The 16,673-nt window shown below is 35.3% G+C and overlaps 1 long non-coding RNA gene across 1 annotated transcript; it reads right to left on the reverse strand.

The window, feature by feature from the left end:
• Positions 1-512: 512 nt before the first annotated feature.
• LOC139152761 (uncharacterized) lies at positions 513-15,847 on the reverse strand. The gene is made up of 3 exons (XR_011556701.1): positions 15,630-15,847; positions 1,605-1,686; positions 513-894 (listed from the first exon to the last, which is right to left on the reverse strand). It is a non-coding gene; the product is annotated as an uncharacterized lncRNA (long non-coding RNA).
• Positions 15,848-16,673: the final 826 nt, after the last annotated feature.

Below are 16,673 nucleotides of genomic sequence, written 5' to 3' on the forward strand. Positions count from 1 at the left end.
ATACAAATAAACTGAAGTCTGTTTTAATGGTATGGGCATCTTGCCATATGCCTTCTTGTGGATTGAAATCCCTCATCAGTGTATGGGGTTTCCTCCATGAAATATTTGCTAAAGTTGATCCACTACATAAAACATAGCCTCACAACTTTTTTCTAGATCATATTTCACTACAAATTGGCACCAAATAAAACTACATTATTTTCAGTGTCTTCAAAATTGATTTACAAGGTATTCAGGGTTGGAATAGGTCATTCAAGCTTGCAAGACTAATATATTGGCTCCAAAAATAAAAAATCATGGGTTCCCCCGTTTGAAAAATGATTTGGCTCAGGTACTCTCCAGGGATTTTTATAAGAAAATGCAAAGCTATCAGATAAACACCAATTAGACAAAAGCACTTTTTGACCAAAATTGCTCCAAAAATACAAAATTTTGCATTTTCTCACTGTATAAAAATATCTGACTTAAGTCATCCTAAGGACCTGTAACTGAATATCAAAAAGTCTGATGAGACGTTTTGAAGAAAAAAATAGATCTACAATGACAAAAATAATCTCAAAAATACAAAGTTGCATATCTTGGCACGATTTTACAAAATCGTATTGCTGTCATCCTAAGGGACATGTATAATCAATATTAATGTGTCTGACCAGAACTTTTGAATGATATTTTTGGTTAAATATGACAATAATTGCCTTAAAATTTAAGTTTTAAAATATTTCATAACAATATGGACAAATGTCAATAAGGTTATCCCTGCAGAACAGTATATTTAGATTTCTGTGGCAATACTAGAGTTTATTTGCTTCTTCAAGCATAACCATTCTTTTCCTTGACATAAGGTAAACTTCAGCCTCCTCCAACAACACAATTGTGATGTAGTCTACAACAAACCTGAGTGAGAAAAATAGAAATATAGATATACTATTAATACATTTTTGTATATTTCTTTCACCCATGAAAACCTGTGGTAGATAATGTCATAAAATGTATGATATCATGATAGGGCTAGCCCATAAACTTGTGCACAGTAACATTGGAAATGTAATTCAATAGAATGTAATAGTTCAATAATTATATGAGTTCTGTGTGCAATAAAAAATATTTGTTAAAATACTCTTATTTAGCACTGGTGTTGATGACCTCCACTGCTTATGCATGTGGCTCCTTGTTGAGTCTGATTACCCAGTATACTGTGCACCAGGATGCTTAACCCTTTCACCACCATGGTTTGTCCCAAATCCATTGTTTTCTATGGTAAAGTTGGACCTGTATACAGGGAACTGGGGGTGAAAGGGTTAAAACAAGTCCTTACGGCTGCTTTCTAATACCAGTGCAATCACACATACAAATGCTATGCTGACAAGCTAAATATTGATTTTTTAGCAATCGTTTTGTTGTAAAATAACAACTTACAGTGGACAAATATAAATAATGAAAAAAATATCAAAAGTAAGCATTACAGGCCCTCTAAATTTTTGAGAGTTGTAATTTATAAACTTACACAATTATCCCAAAACCATTCACATGATACAGCTCAAGTTGTAACTACAAAATGGTACATCAATGTGAGAAGCAACATATGAACATAATACCCTACTTACATTGACGTTTCTTTCACATTCCTCTTCCAAAACAAACTTCTTACCATCTGTTGTTAAGGCAGTGTCATAGCATTCAAAGATACTGTCAAAACAAACAAATATCCATTATTACATCAGAATGAATAGACACTGTTCACAGACGTTTCATATTAAAAATTAGTCTTTTTTAATACTCTCTGTTTTCAACAGACATGCCATAAACCTTCAAAAGACATGCCACAGTTTGTTTTACTTTGCATATAAAAAATGATATCAGTCTTGCAATGGTTATATACAAGTGGAGCTGACAACAGTTGCCCTAAATGGGCAGTGACACATATGATTTGAATAAAATATCAATTTTAACATGGTCGTCATTTCCTTCTTTTGGCAGGTTACATCTGAACATATTTTACAGTACATGATCCTCATACAAATCAAAGTGCCTCTTATTCAAAATGTAAGAACTTTATTGCCAATCAAAAAAGTTTTGTTTAACAAAATTAAAAAAAAAATAATGTGAAAATTTAAGAAAGTTTGACCAAGTCAGTATGGAGTTAAATTGTTTGGAAATCTTGAAATTGGAAGAATAGTGAAGCCAGGAAATTGGGTGATTTGCAAACATTTGCAAAAATTAACACTTCTTTATCAAGCAACCTACGACTGCTTGACAACCTTGAAGATGAACCCAAATAATAATATTTTAATCTTGGGTTAAATGTCATTAAATTAAATGAATGTCTACTAAAAAGTGATTTTGGTGCAAAATACCCTGTGTTGGGTGCAGCGCCCCTTAATTAGCAAGTTTTATACCACTGCAAAGTCTCTGTGCAACCAGGTGACACATTCTGACTCAGATGATCTAACAGCAGATTCCTGCATAAAATTTGATTTGAAAACTTGAATCACTTTTTAATAGCGTAAAAAGAGCAAAACCAAGGAGAAACTTTGATGACAAAGCCTTATAAGGGAAAAAGAGATGTACCACATGACTCCGTGCAACCAGGTGACACATTGTGACTCAGCATACTCCTAAAGCAGACAATTGCATAAAATTTTGATTTGAATCACTTTGTAATAGTATAAAAAGAGCAAAACAAATGAGAAAACATAGAAGTCAAAGCTTTAGCACAGTAAGAGAGATGCACCAGAGTCTCTACGCAACCACATGACACATTGTGACTCAGCATGTTCGAAAGGCAGATCCTGCATAAAATTTTGATAAGACAAGTTAAATCAGTTAGTGATACCATACAAAGATGAAAACAATGAGAAAAGATGTCACAGCCTTAGAACAGTAAGAGAGATGCACCAGAGTCTCCATGCAACCAGGTTACACATTTTGACTCAGCATGTTCAAAACGTGCAACCAGGTGACACACTGTGATGCAGCATGCTCGAAATGCAGATCCTGCAAAAAATTTAATTAGACAAGTTAAATCAGTTAGTGATAGCATAAAAAGATGAAAACCAATAAGAAAATGTAGCAGTCACAGCCTTAGCACAGTAAGAGAGATGCACCAGAGTGTCCGTGCAACCAGGTGACACATGGTGACTCAGCATACTAAAAATGCAGTTCCTGCAAAAAATTTAGATTAGACAACTTAAATCAGTTGACGATAGCATAGAAAGATGAAAACCAATGAGAAAACTTAGCAGTCACAGCCTTAGCACAGTAAGAGAGATGCACCAGAGTGTCCGTGCAACCAGGTGACACATGGTGACTCAGCATACTAAAAATGCAGTTCCTGCAAAAAATTTAGATTAGACAACTTAAATCAGTTGGCGATAGCATAAAAAGATGAAAACCAATGAGAAAACTTAGCAGTCACAGCCTTAGCACAGTAAGAGAGATGCACCAGAGTGTCCGTGCAACCAGGTGACACATGGTGACTCAGCATACTAAAAATGCAGTTCCTGCAAAAAATTTAGATTAGACAACTTAAATCAGTTGGCGATAGCATAGAAAGATGAAAACCAATGAGAAAACTTAGCAGTCACAGCCTTAGCACAGTAAGACTCTAGAGAGATACACCAGAGTGTCCATGCAACCAGGTGACACATGGTGACTCAGCATACTAAAAATGCAGTTCCTGCAAAAAATTAGATTAGACAACTTAAATCAGTTGGCGATAGCATAGAAAGATGAAAAACCAATGAGAAAACTTAGAAGTCACAGCCTTAGCACAGTAAGAGAGATGCACCAGAGTGTCCGTGCAACCAGGTGACACATGGTGACTCAGCATACTAAAAATGCAGTTCCTGCAAAAATTTAGATTAGACAACTTAAATCAGTTGGCGATAGCATAGAAAGATGAAAACCAATGAGAAAACTTAGCAGTCACAGCCTTAGCACAGTAAGAGAGATGCACCAGAGTGTCCGTGCAACCAGGTGACACATGGTGACTCAGCATACTAAAAATGCAGTTCCTGCAAAAAATTAGATTAGACAACTTAAATCAGTTGGCGATAGCATAGAAAGATGAAAACCAATGAGAAAACTTAGCAGTCACAGCCTTAGCACAGTAAGAGAGATACACCAGAGTGTCCGTGCAACCAGGTGACACATGGTGACTCAGCATACTAAAAATGCAGTTCCTGCAAAAAATTTAGATTAGACAACTTAAATCAGTTGGCGATAGCATAGAAAGATGAAAACCAATGAGAAAACTTAGCAGTCACAGCCTTAGCACAGTAAGAGAGATGCACCAGAGTGTCCGTGCAACCAGATGACACATGGTGACTCAGCATACTAAAAATGCAGTTCCTGCAAAATATTTAGATTAGACAACTTAATCAGTTGGCGATAGCATAAAAAGATGAAAACCAATGAGAAGCAGTCACAGCCTTAGCACAGTAAGACTCGATGCACCAGAGTGTCCGTGCAACCAGGTGACACATGGTGACTCAGCATACTCCAAATGCAGATTCTGCAAAAAAATTGATTAGACAACCTAAATCAGTTGGCAATAGCATAGAAAGATGAAAACCACTGGGAAAACTTAGAAGTCACAGCCATAGCACACTAAGAGAGATGCGCCAGAGTGTCCATGCAACAAGGTGACATATTGTGACTCAGCATACTCAAAATGCAGTTCCTGCAAAAGATTTAGATTAGACAACGTAAATCATTAGTGATAGCATAAAAAGATGAAAACCAATGAGAAAACTTAGCAGTGACAGCCTTAGCACAGTAAGAGAGAGGCACCAGAGTGTCCGTGCAACCAGGTTACACATTGTGACCCAGCATACTCCAAATGCAGATTCTGCAAAAATATTTGATTAGACAACGTAAATCAGTTGGTGATAGCATAGAAAGATGAAAAACCACTGGGAAAACTTAGAAGTCACAGCCATAGCACACTAAGAGAGATGCGCCGGAGTCTACTCGGCTGAAGCTAGCAGCCAAAACCTAGCAGCCAAAACTATGGTGTGGAAGCTAGCAGCCAAAACTTGCAAGCCACTTTCCTCTTATATTTTGAAGTCATGTGAACATCAATCAAACGTACAAGGTTCTTTGTACATGTATCAACACAAACACATCATTTACTAATTAATTTCTTTGCATAAATTATCTCCATTCTAATTAGCACTGGCATCCCAGCTAGCCTATGGCTATAAAGCACAATGCATTGTCTGCTGGAATGAAAGAAAGAGTGTGCACCCATTACACCTAGCATGTCTTACACATATACATCCATACTAACAAACTACACTTGTCTCATTTCTTAATTAATTTCTTTGCATAAATTATCTCCATTCTAATTAGCATCTATGTGCTAGCCTATGGCTATAAAGCACAATGCATTGTCTGCTGGAATGAAAGAAAGAGTGTGCACCCATTACACCTAGCATGTCTTACACATATACATCCATACTAACAAACTACACTTGTCTCATTTCTTAATTAATTTCTTTGCATAAATTATCTCCATTCTAATTAGCATCTATATGCTAGCCTATGGCTATAAAGCACAATGCATTGTCTGCTGGAATGAAAGAAAGAGTGTGCACCCATTACACCTAGCATGTCTTACACATATACATCCATACTAATAAACTACACTTGTTAATTCTTTGCATAAATTATCTCCATTCTAATTAGCATCTATATGCTAGCCTATGGCTATAAAGCACAATGCATTGTCTGCTGGAATAAAAGAAAGAGTGTGCATCCATTTCACCTAGCATGTCTTACACATATACATCCATACTAACAAACTACACTTGTCTCATTTCTTAATTAATTTCTTTGCATAAATTATCTCCATTTCTTAACATATATATGCTAACCTATGGCCATACAGCAGAATATAGTGTCTGCTGGAATGAAAGAAAGAGTGTGCATCCATTAAACCTAGCATGTCTTACACATATACATCCATACTAACAAACTACTCTTGTCTCATTTCTTAATTAATTTCTTTGCATAAATTATCTCCATTCGAATTAGCATCTATATGCTAGCCTATGGCTATAAAGCACAATGCATTGTCTGCTGGAATGAAAGAAAGAGTGTGCACCCATTACACCTAGCATGTCTTACACATATACATCCATACTAACAAACTACACTTGTCTCATTTCTTAATTAATTTTTTGCATAAATTATCTCCATTCTAATTAGCATCTATGTGTTAGCCTATGGCTATAAAGCACAATGCATTGTCTGTTGGAATGAAAGAAAGAGTGTGCACCCATTACACCTAGCATGTCTTACACATATACATCCATACTAACAAACTACACTTGTCTCATTTCTTAATTAATTTCTTTGCATAATTATCTCCATTCTAATTAGCATCTATATGCTAGCCTATGGCTATAAAGCACAATGCATTGTCTGCTGGAATGAAAGAAAGAGTGTGCACCCATTACACCTAGCATGTCTTACACATATACATCCATACTAATAAACTACACTTGTTAATTTCTTTGCATAAATTATCTCCATTCTAATTAGCATCTATATGCTAGCCTATGGCTATAAAGCACAATGCATTGTCTGCTGGAATAAAGAAAGAGTGTGCATCCATTACACCTAGCATGTCTTACACATATACATCCATACTAACAAACTACACTTGTCTCATTTCTTATTAATTTCTTTGCATAAATTATCTCCATTTCTTAACATATATATGCTAACCTATGGCCATACAGCAGAATATAGTGTCTGCTGGAATGAAAGAAAGAGTGTGCATCCATTACACCTAGCATGTCTTACACATATACATCCATACTAACAAACTACTCTTGTCTCATTTCTTAATTAATTTCTTTGCATAAATTATCTCCATTCGAATTAGCATCTATATGCTAGCCTATGGCTATAAAGCACAATGCATTGTCTGCTGGAATGAAAGAAAGAGTGTGCACCATTACACCTAGCATGTCTTACACATATACATCCATACTAACAAACTACACTTGTCTCATTTCTTAATTAATTTCTTTGCATAAATTATCTCCATTCTAATAAGCATCTATGTGCTAGCCTATGGCTATAAAGCACAATGCATTGTCTGTTGTAATGAAAGAAAGAGTGTGCACCCATTACACCTAGCATGTCTTACACATATACATCCATACTAACAAACTACACTTCTCTCGTTTCTTAATTAATTTCTTTGCATAAATTATCTCCATTCGAATTAGCATCTATATGCTAGCCTATGGCTATAAAGCACAATGCATTGTCTGTTGGAATGAAAGAAAGAGTGTGCACCCATTACACCTAGCATGTCTTACACATATACATCCATACTAACAAACTACACTTGTCTCATTTCTTAATTAATTTCTTTGCATAAATTATCTCCATTCTAATTAGCATCTATATGCTAGCCTATGGCTATAAAGCACAATGCATTGTCTGCTGGAATGAAAGAAAGAGTGTGCACCCATTACACCTAGCATGTCTTACACTTATACATCCATACTAACAAACTACACTTGTCTCATTTCTTAATTAATTTCTTTGCATAAATTATCTCCATTCTAATTAGCATCTATATGCTAGCCTATGGCTATAAAGCACAATGCATTGTCTGCTGGAATGAAAGAAAGAGTGTGCACCCATTACACCTAGCATGTCTTACACATATACATCCATACTAACAAACTACACTTGTCTCATTTCTTAATTAATTTCTTTGCATAAATTATCTCCATTCTAATTATCATCTATATGCTAGCCTATGGCTATAAAAAGCAAAATGCATTGTCTGCTGTAAAGAAAAGAAAGAGTGAGCATCCATTTCACCTAGCATGTCTTACACATATACATCCATACTAGCAAACTTCACCTGTCTTATTTCTTAATTAATTTCTTTGCATAAATTATCTCCATTTCAATTAACATATATATGCTAACCTATGGCCATACAGCAGAATATAGTGTCTGCCTGAATGAAAGAAAGAGTGTGCATCCATTTAACCTAGCATGTCTTACACATATACATCCATACTAACAAACTACTCTTGTCTCATTTCTTAATTAATTTCTTTGCATAAATTATCTCCATTCTAATTAGCATCTATATGCTAGCCTATGGCTATAAAGCACAATGCATTGTCTGCTGGAATGAAAGAAAGAGTGTGCACCCATTACACCTAGCATGTCTTACACATATACATCCATACTAACAAACTACACTTGTCTCATTTCTTAATTAATTTCTTTGCATAAATTATCTCCATTCTAATTAGCATCTATATGCTAGCCTATGGCTATAAAGCACAATGCATTGTCTGCTGGAATAAAAGAAAGAGTGTGCATCCATTACACCTAGCATGTCTTACACATATACATCCATACTAACAAACTACACTTGTCTCATTTCTTAATTAATTTCTTTGCATAAATTATCTCCATTTCTTACATATATATGCTAACCTATGGCCATACAGCAGAATATAGTGTCTGCTGGAATGAAAGAAAGAGTGTGCATCCATTATACCTAGCATGTCTTACACATATACATCCATACTAACAAACTACTCTTGTCTCATTTCTTAATTAATTTCTTTGCATAAATTATCTCCATTCTAATTAGCATCTATATGCTAGCCTATGGCTATAAAGCACAATGCATTGTCTGCTGTAATGAAAGAAAGAGTGTGCACCCATTACACCTAGCATGTCTTACACATATACATCCATACTAACAAACTACACTTGTCTCATTTCTTAATTAATTTCTTTGCATAAATTATCTCCATTCTAATAAGCATCTATGTGCTAGCCTATGGCTATAAAGCACAATGCATTGTCTGTTGAATGAAAAAAGAGTGTGCACCCATTACACCTAGCATGTCTTACACATATACATCCATACTAACAAACTACACTTGTCTCATTTCTTAATTAATTTCTTTGCATAAATTATCTCCATTCTAATTAGCATCTATATGCTAACCTATGGCTATACAGCACAATGCATTGTCTGCTGGAATGAAAGAAAGAGTGTGCATCCCATTAACCTAGCATGTCTTACACATATACATCCATACTAACAAACTACACTTGTCTCATTTCTTAATTAATTTCTTTGCATAAATTATCTCCATTCTAATTAGCATCTATATGCTAGCCTATGGCTATAAAGCACAATGCATTGTCTGCTGGAATGAAAGAAAGAGTGTGCACCCATTATACCTAGCATGTCTTACACATATACATCCATACTAACAAACTACTCTCGTCTCATTTCTTAATTAATTTCTTTGCATAAATTATCTCCATTCGAATTAGCATCTATATGCTAGCCTATGGCTATAAAGCACAATGCATTGTCTGTTGGAATGAAAGAAAGAGTGTGCACCCATTACACCTAGCATGTCTTACACATATACATCCATACTAACAAACTACACTTGTCTCATTTCTTAATTAATTTCTTTGCATAAATTATCTCCATTCAAATTAGTATTATATGCTAGCCTATGGCTATAAAGCACAATGCATTGTCTGCTGGAATGAAAGAAAGAGTGTGCACCCATTACACCTAGCATGTCTTACACATATACATCCATACTAACAAACTACACTTGTCTCATTTCTTAATTAATTTCTTTGCATAAATTATCTCCATTTCTTAACATATATATGCTAACCTATGGCCATACAGCAGAATATAGTGTCTGCTGGAATGAAAGAAAGAGTGTGCATCCATTACACCTAGCATGTCTTACACATATACATCCATACTAACAAACTACTCTTGTTTCATTTCTTAATTAATTTCTTTGCATAAATTATCTCCATTCTAATTAGCATCTATATGCTAGCCTATGGCTATAAAGCACAATGCATTGTCTGCTGGAATGAAAGAAAGAGTGTGCACCCATTACACCTAGCATGTCTTACACATATACATCCATACTAACAAACTACACTTGTCTCATTTCTTAATTAATTTCTTTGCATAAATTATCTCCATTCTAATAAGCATCTATATGCTAGGCTATGGCTATAAAGCACAATGCATTGTCTGTTGGAATGAAAGAAAGAGTTTGCATCCATTTCAACTAGCATGTCTTACTCATGTACATCCATACTAACAAACTACACTTGTCTCATTTCTTAATTAATTTCTTTGCATAAATTATGTCTCGTTTAATTATCAGCTATATGCTTGCCTATGGCCATACAGTAGAATATAGTGTCTGCCTGAATGAAAAAGAGAGTGTGCATCCATTTCAGCTAGCATGTCTTACTCATATACATCCATACTAACAAACTACGCTTGTCTCATTTCTTAATGAATTTCTTTTCATAAATTATCTCCATTCTGTTTGAATTATCCCCTATATGTTAGCCTATGGCCATACAGCAGAATATAGTGTCTGTTTGAATGAAAGAAAGAGTGTGCATCCATTTCACCTAGCATGTCTTACTCATATACATCCATACTAACAAACTACACTTGTCTCATTTCTTAATTAATTTCTTTGCATAAATTATCTCAGCTTTAATTATCACCTATATGCTAGGGTATGGCCATAGAGCAGAATGCATTGTCTCCTGGAGTCAAAGAAAGAGTGTGCATCCATTTCACCTAGCATGTCTTACACATATACATCCATACTAACAAACTACACTGCTCTCATTTCTTACTAATTTCTTTGCATAAATTATCTTCATTTAATTAACATATATATGCCAACCTATGGCTATACAGCAGAATATAGTGTCTGCCTGAATGAAAGAAAGAGTGTGCATCCATTACACCTACCATGTCTTACACATATACATCCATACTAGCAAACTACACTTGTCTCATTTCTTAATTAATTTCTTTGCATAAATTATCTCTGCTTTAATTATCACCTATATGCTAGCCTATGGCCATACAGCAGAATATAGTGTCTGCCTGAATGAAAGAAAGAGTGTGCACCCATTACACCTACCATATCTTACATATATACATCCATACTTACTAACAAACTACACTTCTCTCGTTTCTTAATTAATTTCTTTGCATAAATTATCTCCATTCTAATTAGCATCTATATGCTAGCCTATGGCCATAGAGCAGAATGCATTGTCTCCTGGAGTCAAAGAAAGAGTGTGCATCCATTTCACCTGGCATGTCTTACACATATACATCCATACTAACAAACTACACTTGTCTCATTTCTTCATTAATTTCATTGCATAAATTATCTCTATTATAATGAGCATGTGCATGCTGGCTAATTGGTGTAGAAGTGAATGCATGGTCTGCTGGAACAAAACGAAAGAGTGTGCATCCATTTCACCTGCCCTGTTTTCTGCACGTACATCAATACTTACAGACTTCATATACCTCAACTCTTTAATTATTTGTTTTGCATAAATTATCTTTATTGTAATTAGCATCTGTATACTGGCTTGAAACAGAATGCACGGTCTGCTGGAATGAAAGAAAGAATGTGCATCCATTTCACCTACCCAGTCTTATACATACACATCTATACTAACAGACTACTCTTCTTCCATTTCTTAAATAATTTCTTTGCATAAATTATCTCTATTATAATTGGGACGTATATGCTAGTTTATGGCTGTAGAACAGAGTGCATAGTCTGCTGTGAAGTTTGTTAGTATAGATCTAAAGACACTGGACAGGCTAAGTGAAAAGGATGCACACTCTATCTTTCCAGCAGACACTGCATTCTGCTGTTTAGCCATAGGCTAGCGATTATGTGGTAATTAAAATGGAGATAATTTATGCAAAGAAATTAATTAAGAAATGCGAGAAGCCTTATTTGTTAGTATGGATGTATATCTGTAAGACATTGGTAGGTGAAATGGATGCACTCTCATTCTTTCTCTCCAGCAGACAATTGTGCATTCTCTTGTATTCACAAACAGCATATAGGTGATAATTAAATTAGAGACAATTTATGCAAGGGAAATAATTAAGAAATGAGACAAGTCTTAGTTCTTAATATGGATGTCTATGTGTAAAACAGGCTGGGTGAAATAGATGCACACTCTTTCTTTCATTCCAGCAGACAATGCACTCTGCTGTATAGCCATAGGTTAGCATATATATGTTAATTAATTGGAGGTAATTTATGCAAAGAAATTAATTAAGAAATGAGACAAGTGTGGTTTGTTAGTATGGATGTATATGAGTAAGACATGCTAGGTGAAATGGATGCACACTCTTTCGTTCATTCAGGCAGACACTATATTCTTCTGTATGGCCATAGGCCAGCATATAGGTGATAATTCAAACAGAGATAATTTACGCAAAGAAATTAATTTAGAAATGAGACAAGTGCAGTTTGTTAGAATGGGTGTATATGTGTAAGACATGCTAGGTGAAATGGATGCACACTCTTATTTTTATCCAAGCAGACACTATATTCTGCTGTACTGTCATAAGTTAGCATATAGGTTAATTAATTTGAGATAATTTACGCAAGGAAATTAATTAGAAATGAGACACGTGTAGTTTGTTAGAATGGGTGTATATGTGTAAGACATGCTAGGTGTAATGGATGCACACTCTTTCTTTCATTCAGACAGACACTATATTCTGCTGTATGGCCATAGGTTAGCATAGATATGTTAAGAAATGGAGATAATTTATGCAAAGAAATTAATTAAGAAATGAGACAAGTGTAGTTTGTTAGTATGGATGTATATGAGTAAGACATGCTAGGTGAAATGGATGCACACTCGTTTCTTTTATTCAAACACACACTATATTCTGCTGTATGGCCATAGGCTAACATATAGGTGATAATTCAAACATAATGAATGCAAAGAAATTAATTAAGAAATGAGACAGTTGTAGTTTGTTATAATGGGTGTATATGTGTAAGACATACTAGGTGAAATGGATGCACACTCTTTCTTTCATTCAGACAGACACTATATTCTGCTGTATGGCCATAGGTTAGCATATATATGTTAAGAAATGGAGATAATTTATGCAAAGAAATTAATTAAAAAATGAGACAAGTGAAGTTTATTAGTACGAATGTATATGTGTAAGATATGCTAGGTGTAATGGGTGCACACTCTTTCTTTCATTCTAGCAGACAATGCACTCTGCTGTATAGCCATAGGCTAGCATATAGGTGATAATTAAAGCAGAGATAATTTATGCAAAGAAATTAATTAATAAATGAGACTAGTGTAGTTTGTTAGTATTGATGTATATGAGTAAGACATGCTAGGTGTAATGGATGCACACTCTTTCTTTCATTCAGGCGAGCACTATATTCTGCTGTATAGCCATAGGTTGGCATATATATGTTAATTAATTGAAGATAATTAATGCAAAGAAATTAATTAAGAAATGAGAGCAGTGTAGTTTGTTAGTATGGATGTATATGTGTAAGACATGCTAGGTGTAATGGATGCACACTCTTTCTTTCATTCAGGCAGACACTATATTCTGCTTTATAGCCATAGGTTGGCATATATATGTTAATTAATTGAAGATAATTTATGCAAAGAAATTAATTAAGAATGAGAGCAGTGTAGTTTGTTAGTATGGATGTTTATGTGTAAGACATGCTAGGTGTAATGGATGCACACTCTTTCTTTCATTCAGGCAGACACTATATTCTGCTGTATAGCCATAGGTTGGCATATATATGTTAATTAATTGAAGATAATTTATGCAAAGAAATTAATTAAGAAAAGAGAGCAGTGTAGTTTGTTAGTATGGATGTATATGTGTAAGACATGCTAGGTGTAATGGATGCACACTCTTTTTTCATTCAGGCAGACACTATATTCTGCTGTATGGCCATAGGTTAGCATATATATGTTAATTAATTGAAGATAATTTATGCAAAGAAATTAATTAAGAAATGAGAGCAGTGAAGTTTGTTAGTATGGATGTATATGAGTAAGACATGCTAGGTGTAATGGATGCACACTCTTTCTTTCATTCAGGCAGACACTATCTTCTGCTGTATAGCCATTGGTTGGCACATATATTTTAATTAATTGGAGATAATTTATGCAAAGAAATTAATTAAGAAATGAGAGCAGTGAAGTTTGTTAGTATGGATGTATATGTGTAAGACATGCTAGGTGTAATGGATGCACACTCTTTCTTTCATTCGGGCGGACACTATATTCTGCTGTATAGCCATAGGTTGGCATATATATGTTAATTATTGAAGATAATTTATGCAAAGAAATTAATTAAGAAATGAGAGCAGTGTAGTTTGTTAGTATGGATGTTTATGTGTAAGACATGCTAGGTGTAATGGATGCACACTCTTTCTTTCATTCAGGCAGACACTATATTCTGCTTTATAGCCATAGGTTGGCATATATATGTTAATTAATTGAAGATAATTTATGCAAAGAAATTAATTAAGAAATGAGAGCAGTGTAGTTTGTTAGTATGGATGTTTATGTGTAAGACATGCTAGGTGTAATGGATGCACACTCTTTCTTTCATTCAGGCAGACACTATATTCTGCTGTATAGCCATAGGTTGGCATATATATGTAATTAATGAAGATAATTTATGCAAAGAAATTAATTAAGAAATGAGACAAGTGTAGTTTGTTAGTATGGATGTATATGAGTAAGACATGGTAGGTGTAATGGATGCACACACTCTTTCTTTCATTCAGGCAGACACTATATTCTGCTGTATAGCCATAGGTTGGCATATATATGTTAATTAATTGAAGATAATTTATGCAAAGAAATTAATTAAGAAATGAGAGCAGTGTAGTTTGTTAGTATGGATGTTTATGTGTAAGACATGCTAGGTGTAATGGATGCACACTCTTTCTTTCATTCAGGCAGACACTATATTCTGCTTTATAGCCATAGGTTGGCATATATATGTTAATTAATTGAAGATAATTTAAGCAAAGAAATTAATTAAGAAATGAGACAAGTGAAGTTTGTTAGTATGGATGTATATGTGTAAGACATGCTAGGTGTAATGGGTGCACACTCTTTCTTTCATTCCAGCAGACAATGCATTGTGCTTTATAGCCATAGGCTAGCTGGGATACCAGGTGCTAATTAGAATGGAGATAATTTATGCAAAGAAATTAATTAGTAAATGATGTGTTTTGTGTTGATACATGTACAAAGAACCTTGTACGTTTGATTGATGTTCACATGACTTCAAAATATAAGAGGAAAGTGGCTTGCAAGTTTTGGCTGCTAGCTTCCACACCATAGTTTTGGCTGCTAGGTTTTGGCTGCTAGCTTCAGCCGAGTCCGGAGTGTCCATGCAACCAGGTTTATAATGCTTTGAAAGTTTGAGCATTTTCGACCGTTGTTACTGAAGCAGTGCCATGAATACAAAAGCAAGCACATTAGCTTTGTACGACTTTGGACCATAACAATCAAACACTAAAGTGCTGAATCTGTCGAGGTCGATCATGATGACTGATGTATGTAGACACAGTCAGAGGCGGACTGTCATGTAGACCTGGTTTCGTCTGACCTCTGAATTTTAAAACCGCCTGCATGCTAACACCAGAGATATATGAGAAATCGTATCCTTGTGTTACAAGCCTACGATCAAGAATCGAACAGACTACTATACTTGTACTCACTTGCTTCGAAATGGCACAAATGAAAACGTGCTTTGACAACCAGAGCTAGCACAAGGTATCAAGAATGCAAGGAATTACCCATGCTTGGACTTTCAACTCTGATCTTTGACATCGAAACATAACCAAATATGGGTGTGTCATAGCCAACAACCACATGACATATTTACAACCAGATGACAGGACTCCCAAACGCGCGTACTCCCTCTATCCAGCCAGAGGCGGACTGTCATGTAGACCTAGTTTCGTCTGACCTCTGAATTTTAAAACCGCCTGCATGCTAACACCAGAGATATATGAGAAATCGTATCCTTGTGTTACAAGCCTACGATCAAGAATCGAACAGACTACTATACTTGCACTCACTTGCTTCGAAATGGCACAAATGAAACGTGCTTTGACAACCAGAGCTAGCACAAGGTTATCAAGAATGTAAGGAATACCCATGCTTGGACTTTCAACTCTGATCTTTGACATCGAAACATAACCAAATATGGGTGTGTCATAGCCAACAACCACATGACATATTTACAACCAGATGACAGGACTCCCAAACGCGCGTACTCCCTCTATCAATTTGACGGCCATCTAGCGATACCGCGGTAAAGACGCTAAATTTTCAAACTAATTTTAAGAGCCACTATGTATTTTCTAGTAAACTCATTTTCACGCCTACGACATTTTATTGCCTGATGTACAAGGCAGTGGTATTTTTCTACAAATTTTCATTAGTTCTACGCATGAATTTTTTGATCGAAAAATTGATGCTTTTTAAAGTTTGGTCAAACATCCAATGTATTCACTTTTCCCGGACGTTTTTTGATGAAAGTCATATGGTCAACCCAGTCAATGTAGTATCATTCGACTCTTAATGGTACGAAATGTGTCAAACTGTCATCCGACCCCTATCGACCCCTAGCGTTTTCACGTAATGGGGGCTTTCTTTCTGCCTACTTTTAGCGATTTTCTAAAATGTGGACGCCTTATGTAAACATAGCCAGGCCGCTAAGCCTGCAGCTTGGGGCCGGGGCAGCAGGTCACCTCGAC

This window comes from Ptychodera flava, chromosome 2 (genome assembly GCF_041260155.1).
Source record: "Ptychodera flava strain L36383 chromosome 2, AS_Pfla_20210202, whole genome shotgun sequence".
Lineage (NCBI taxonomy): Eukaryota > Metazoa > Hemichordata > Enteropneusta > Ptychoderidae > Ptychodera > Ptychodera flava.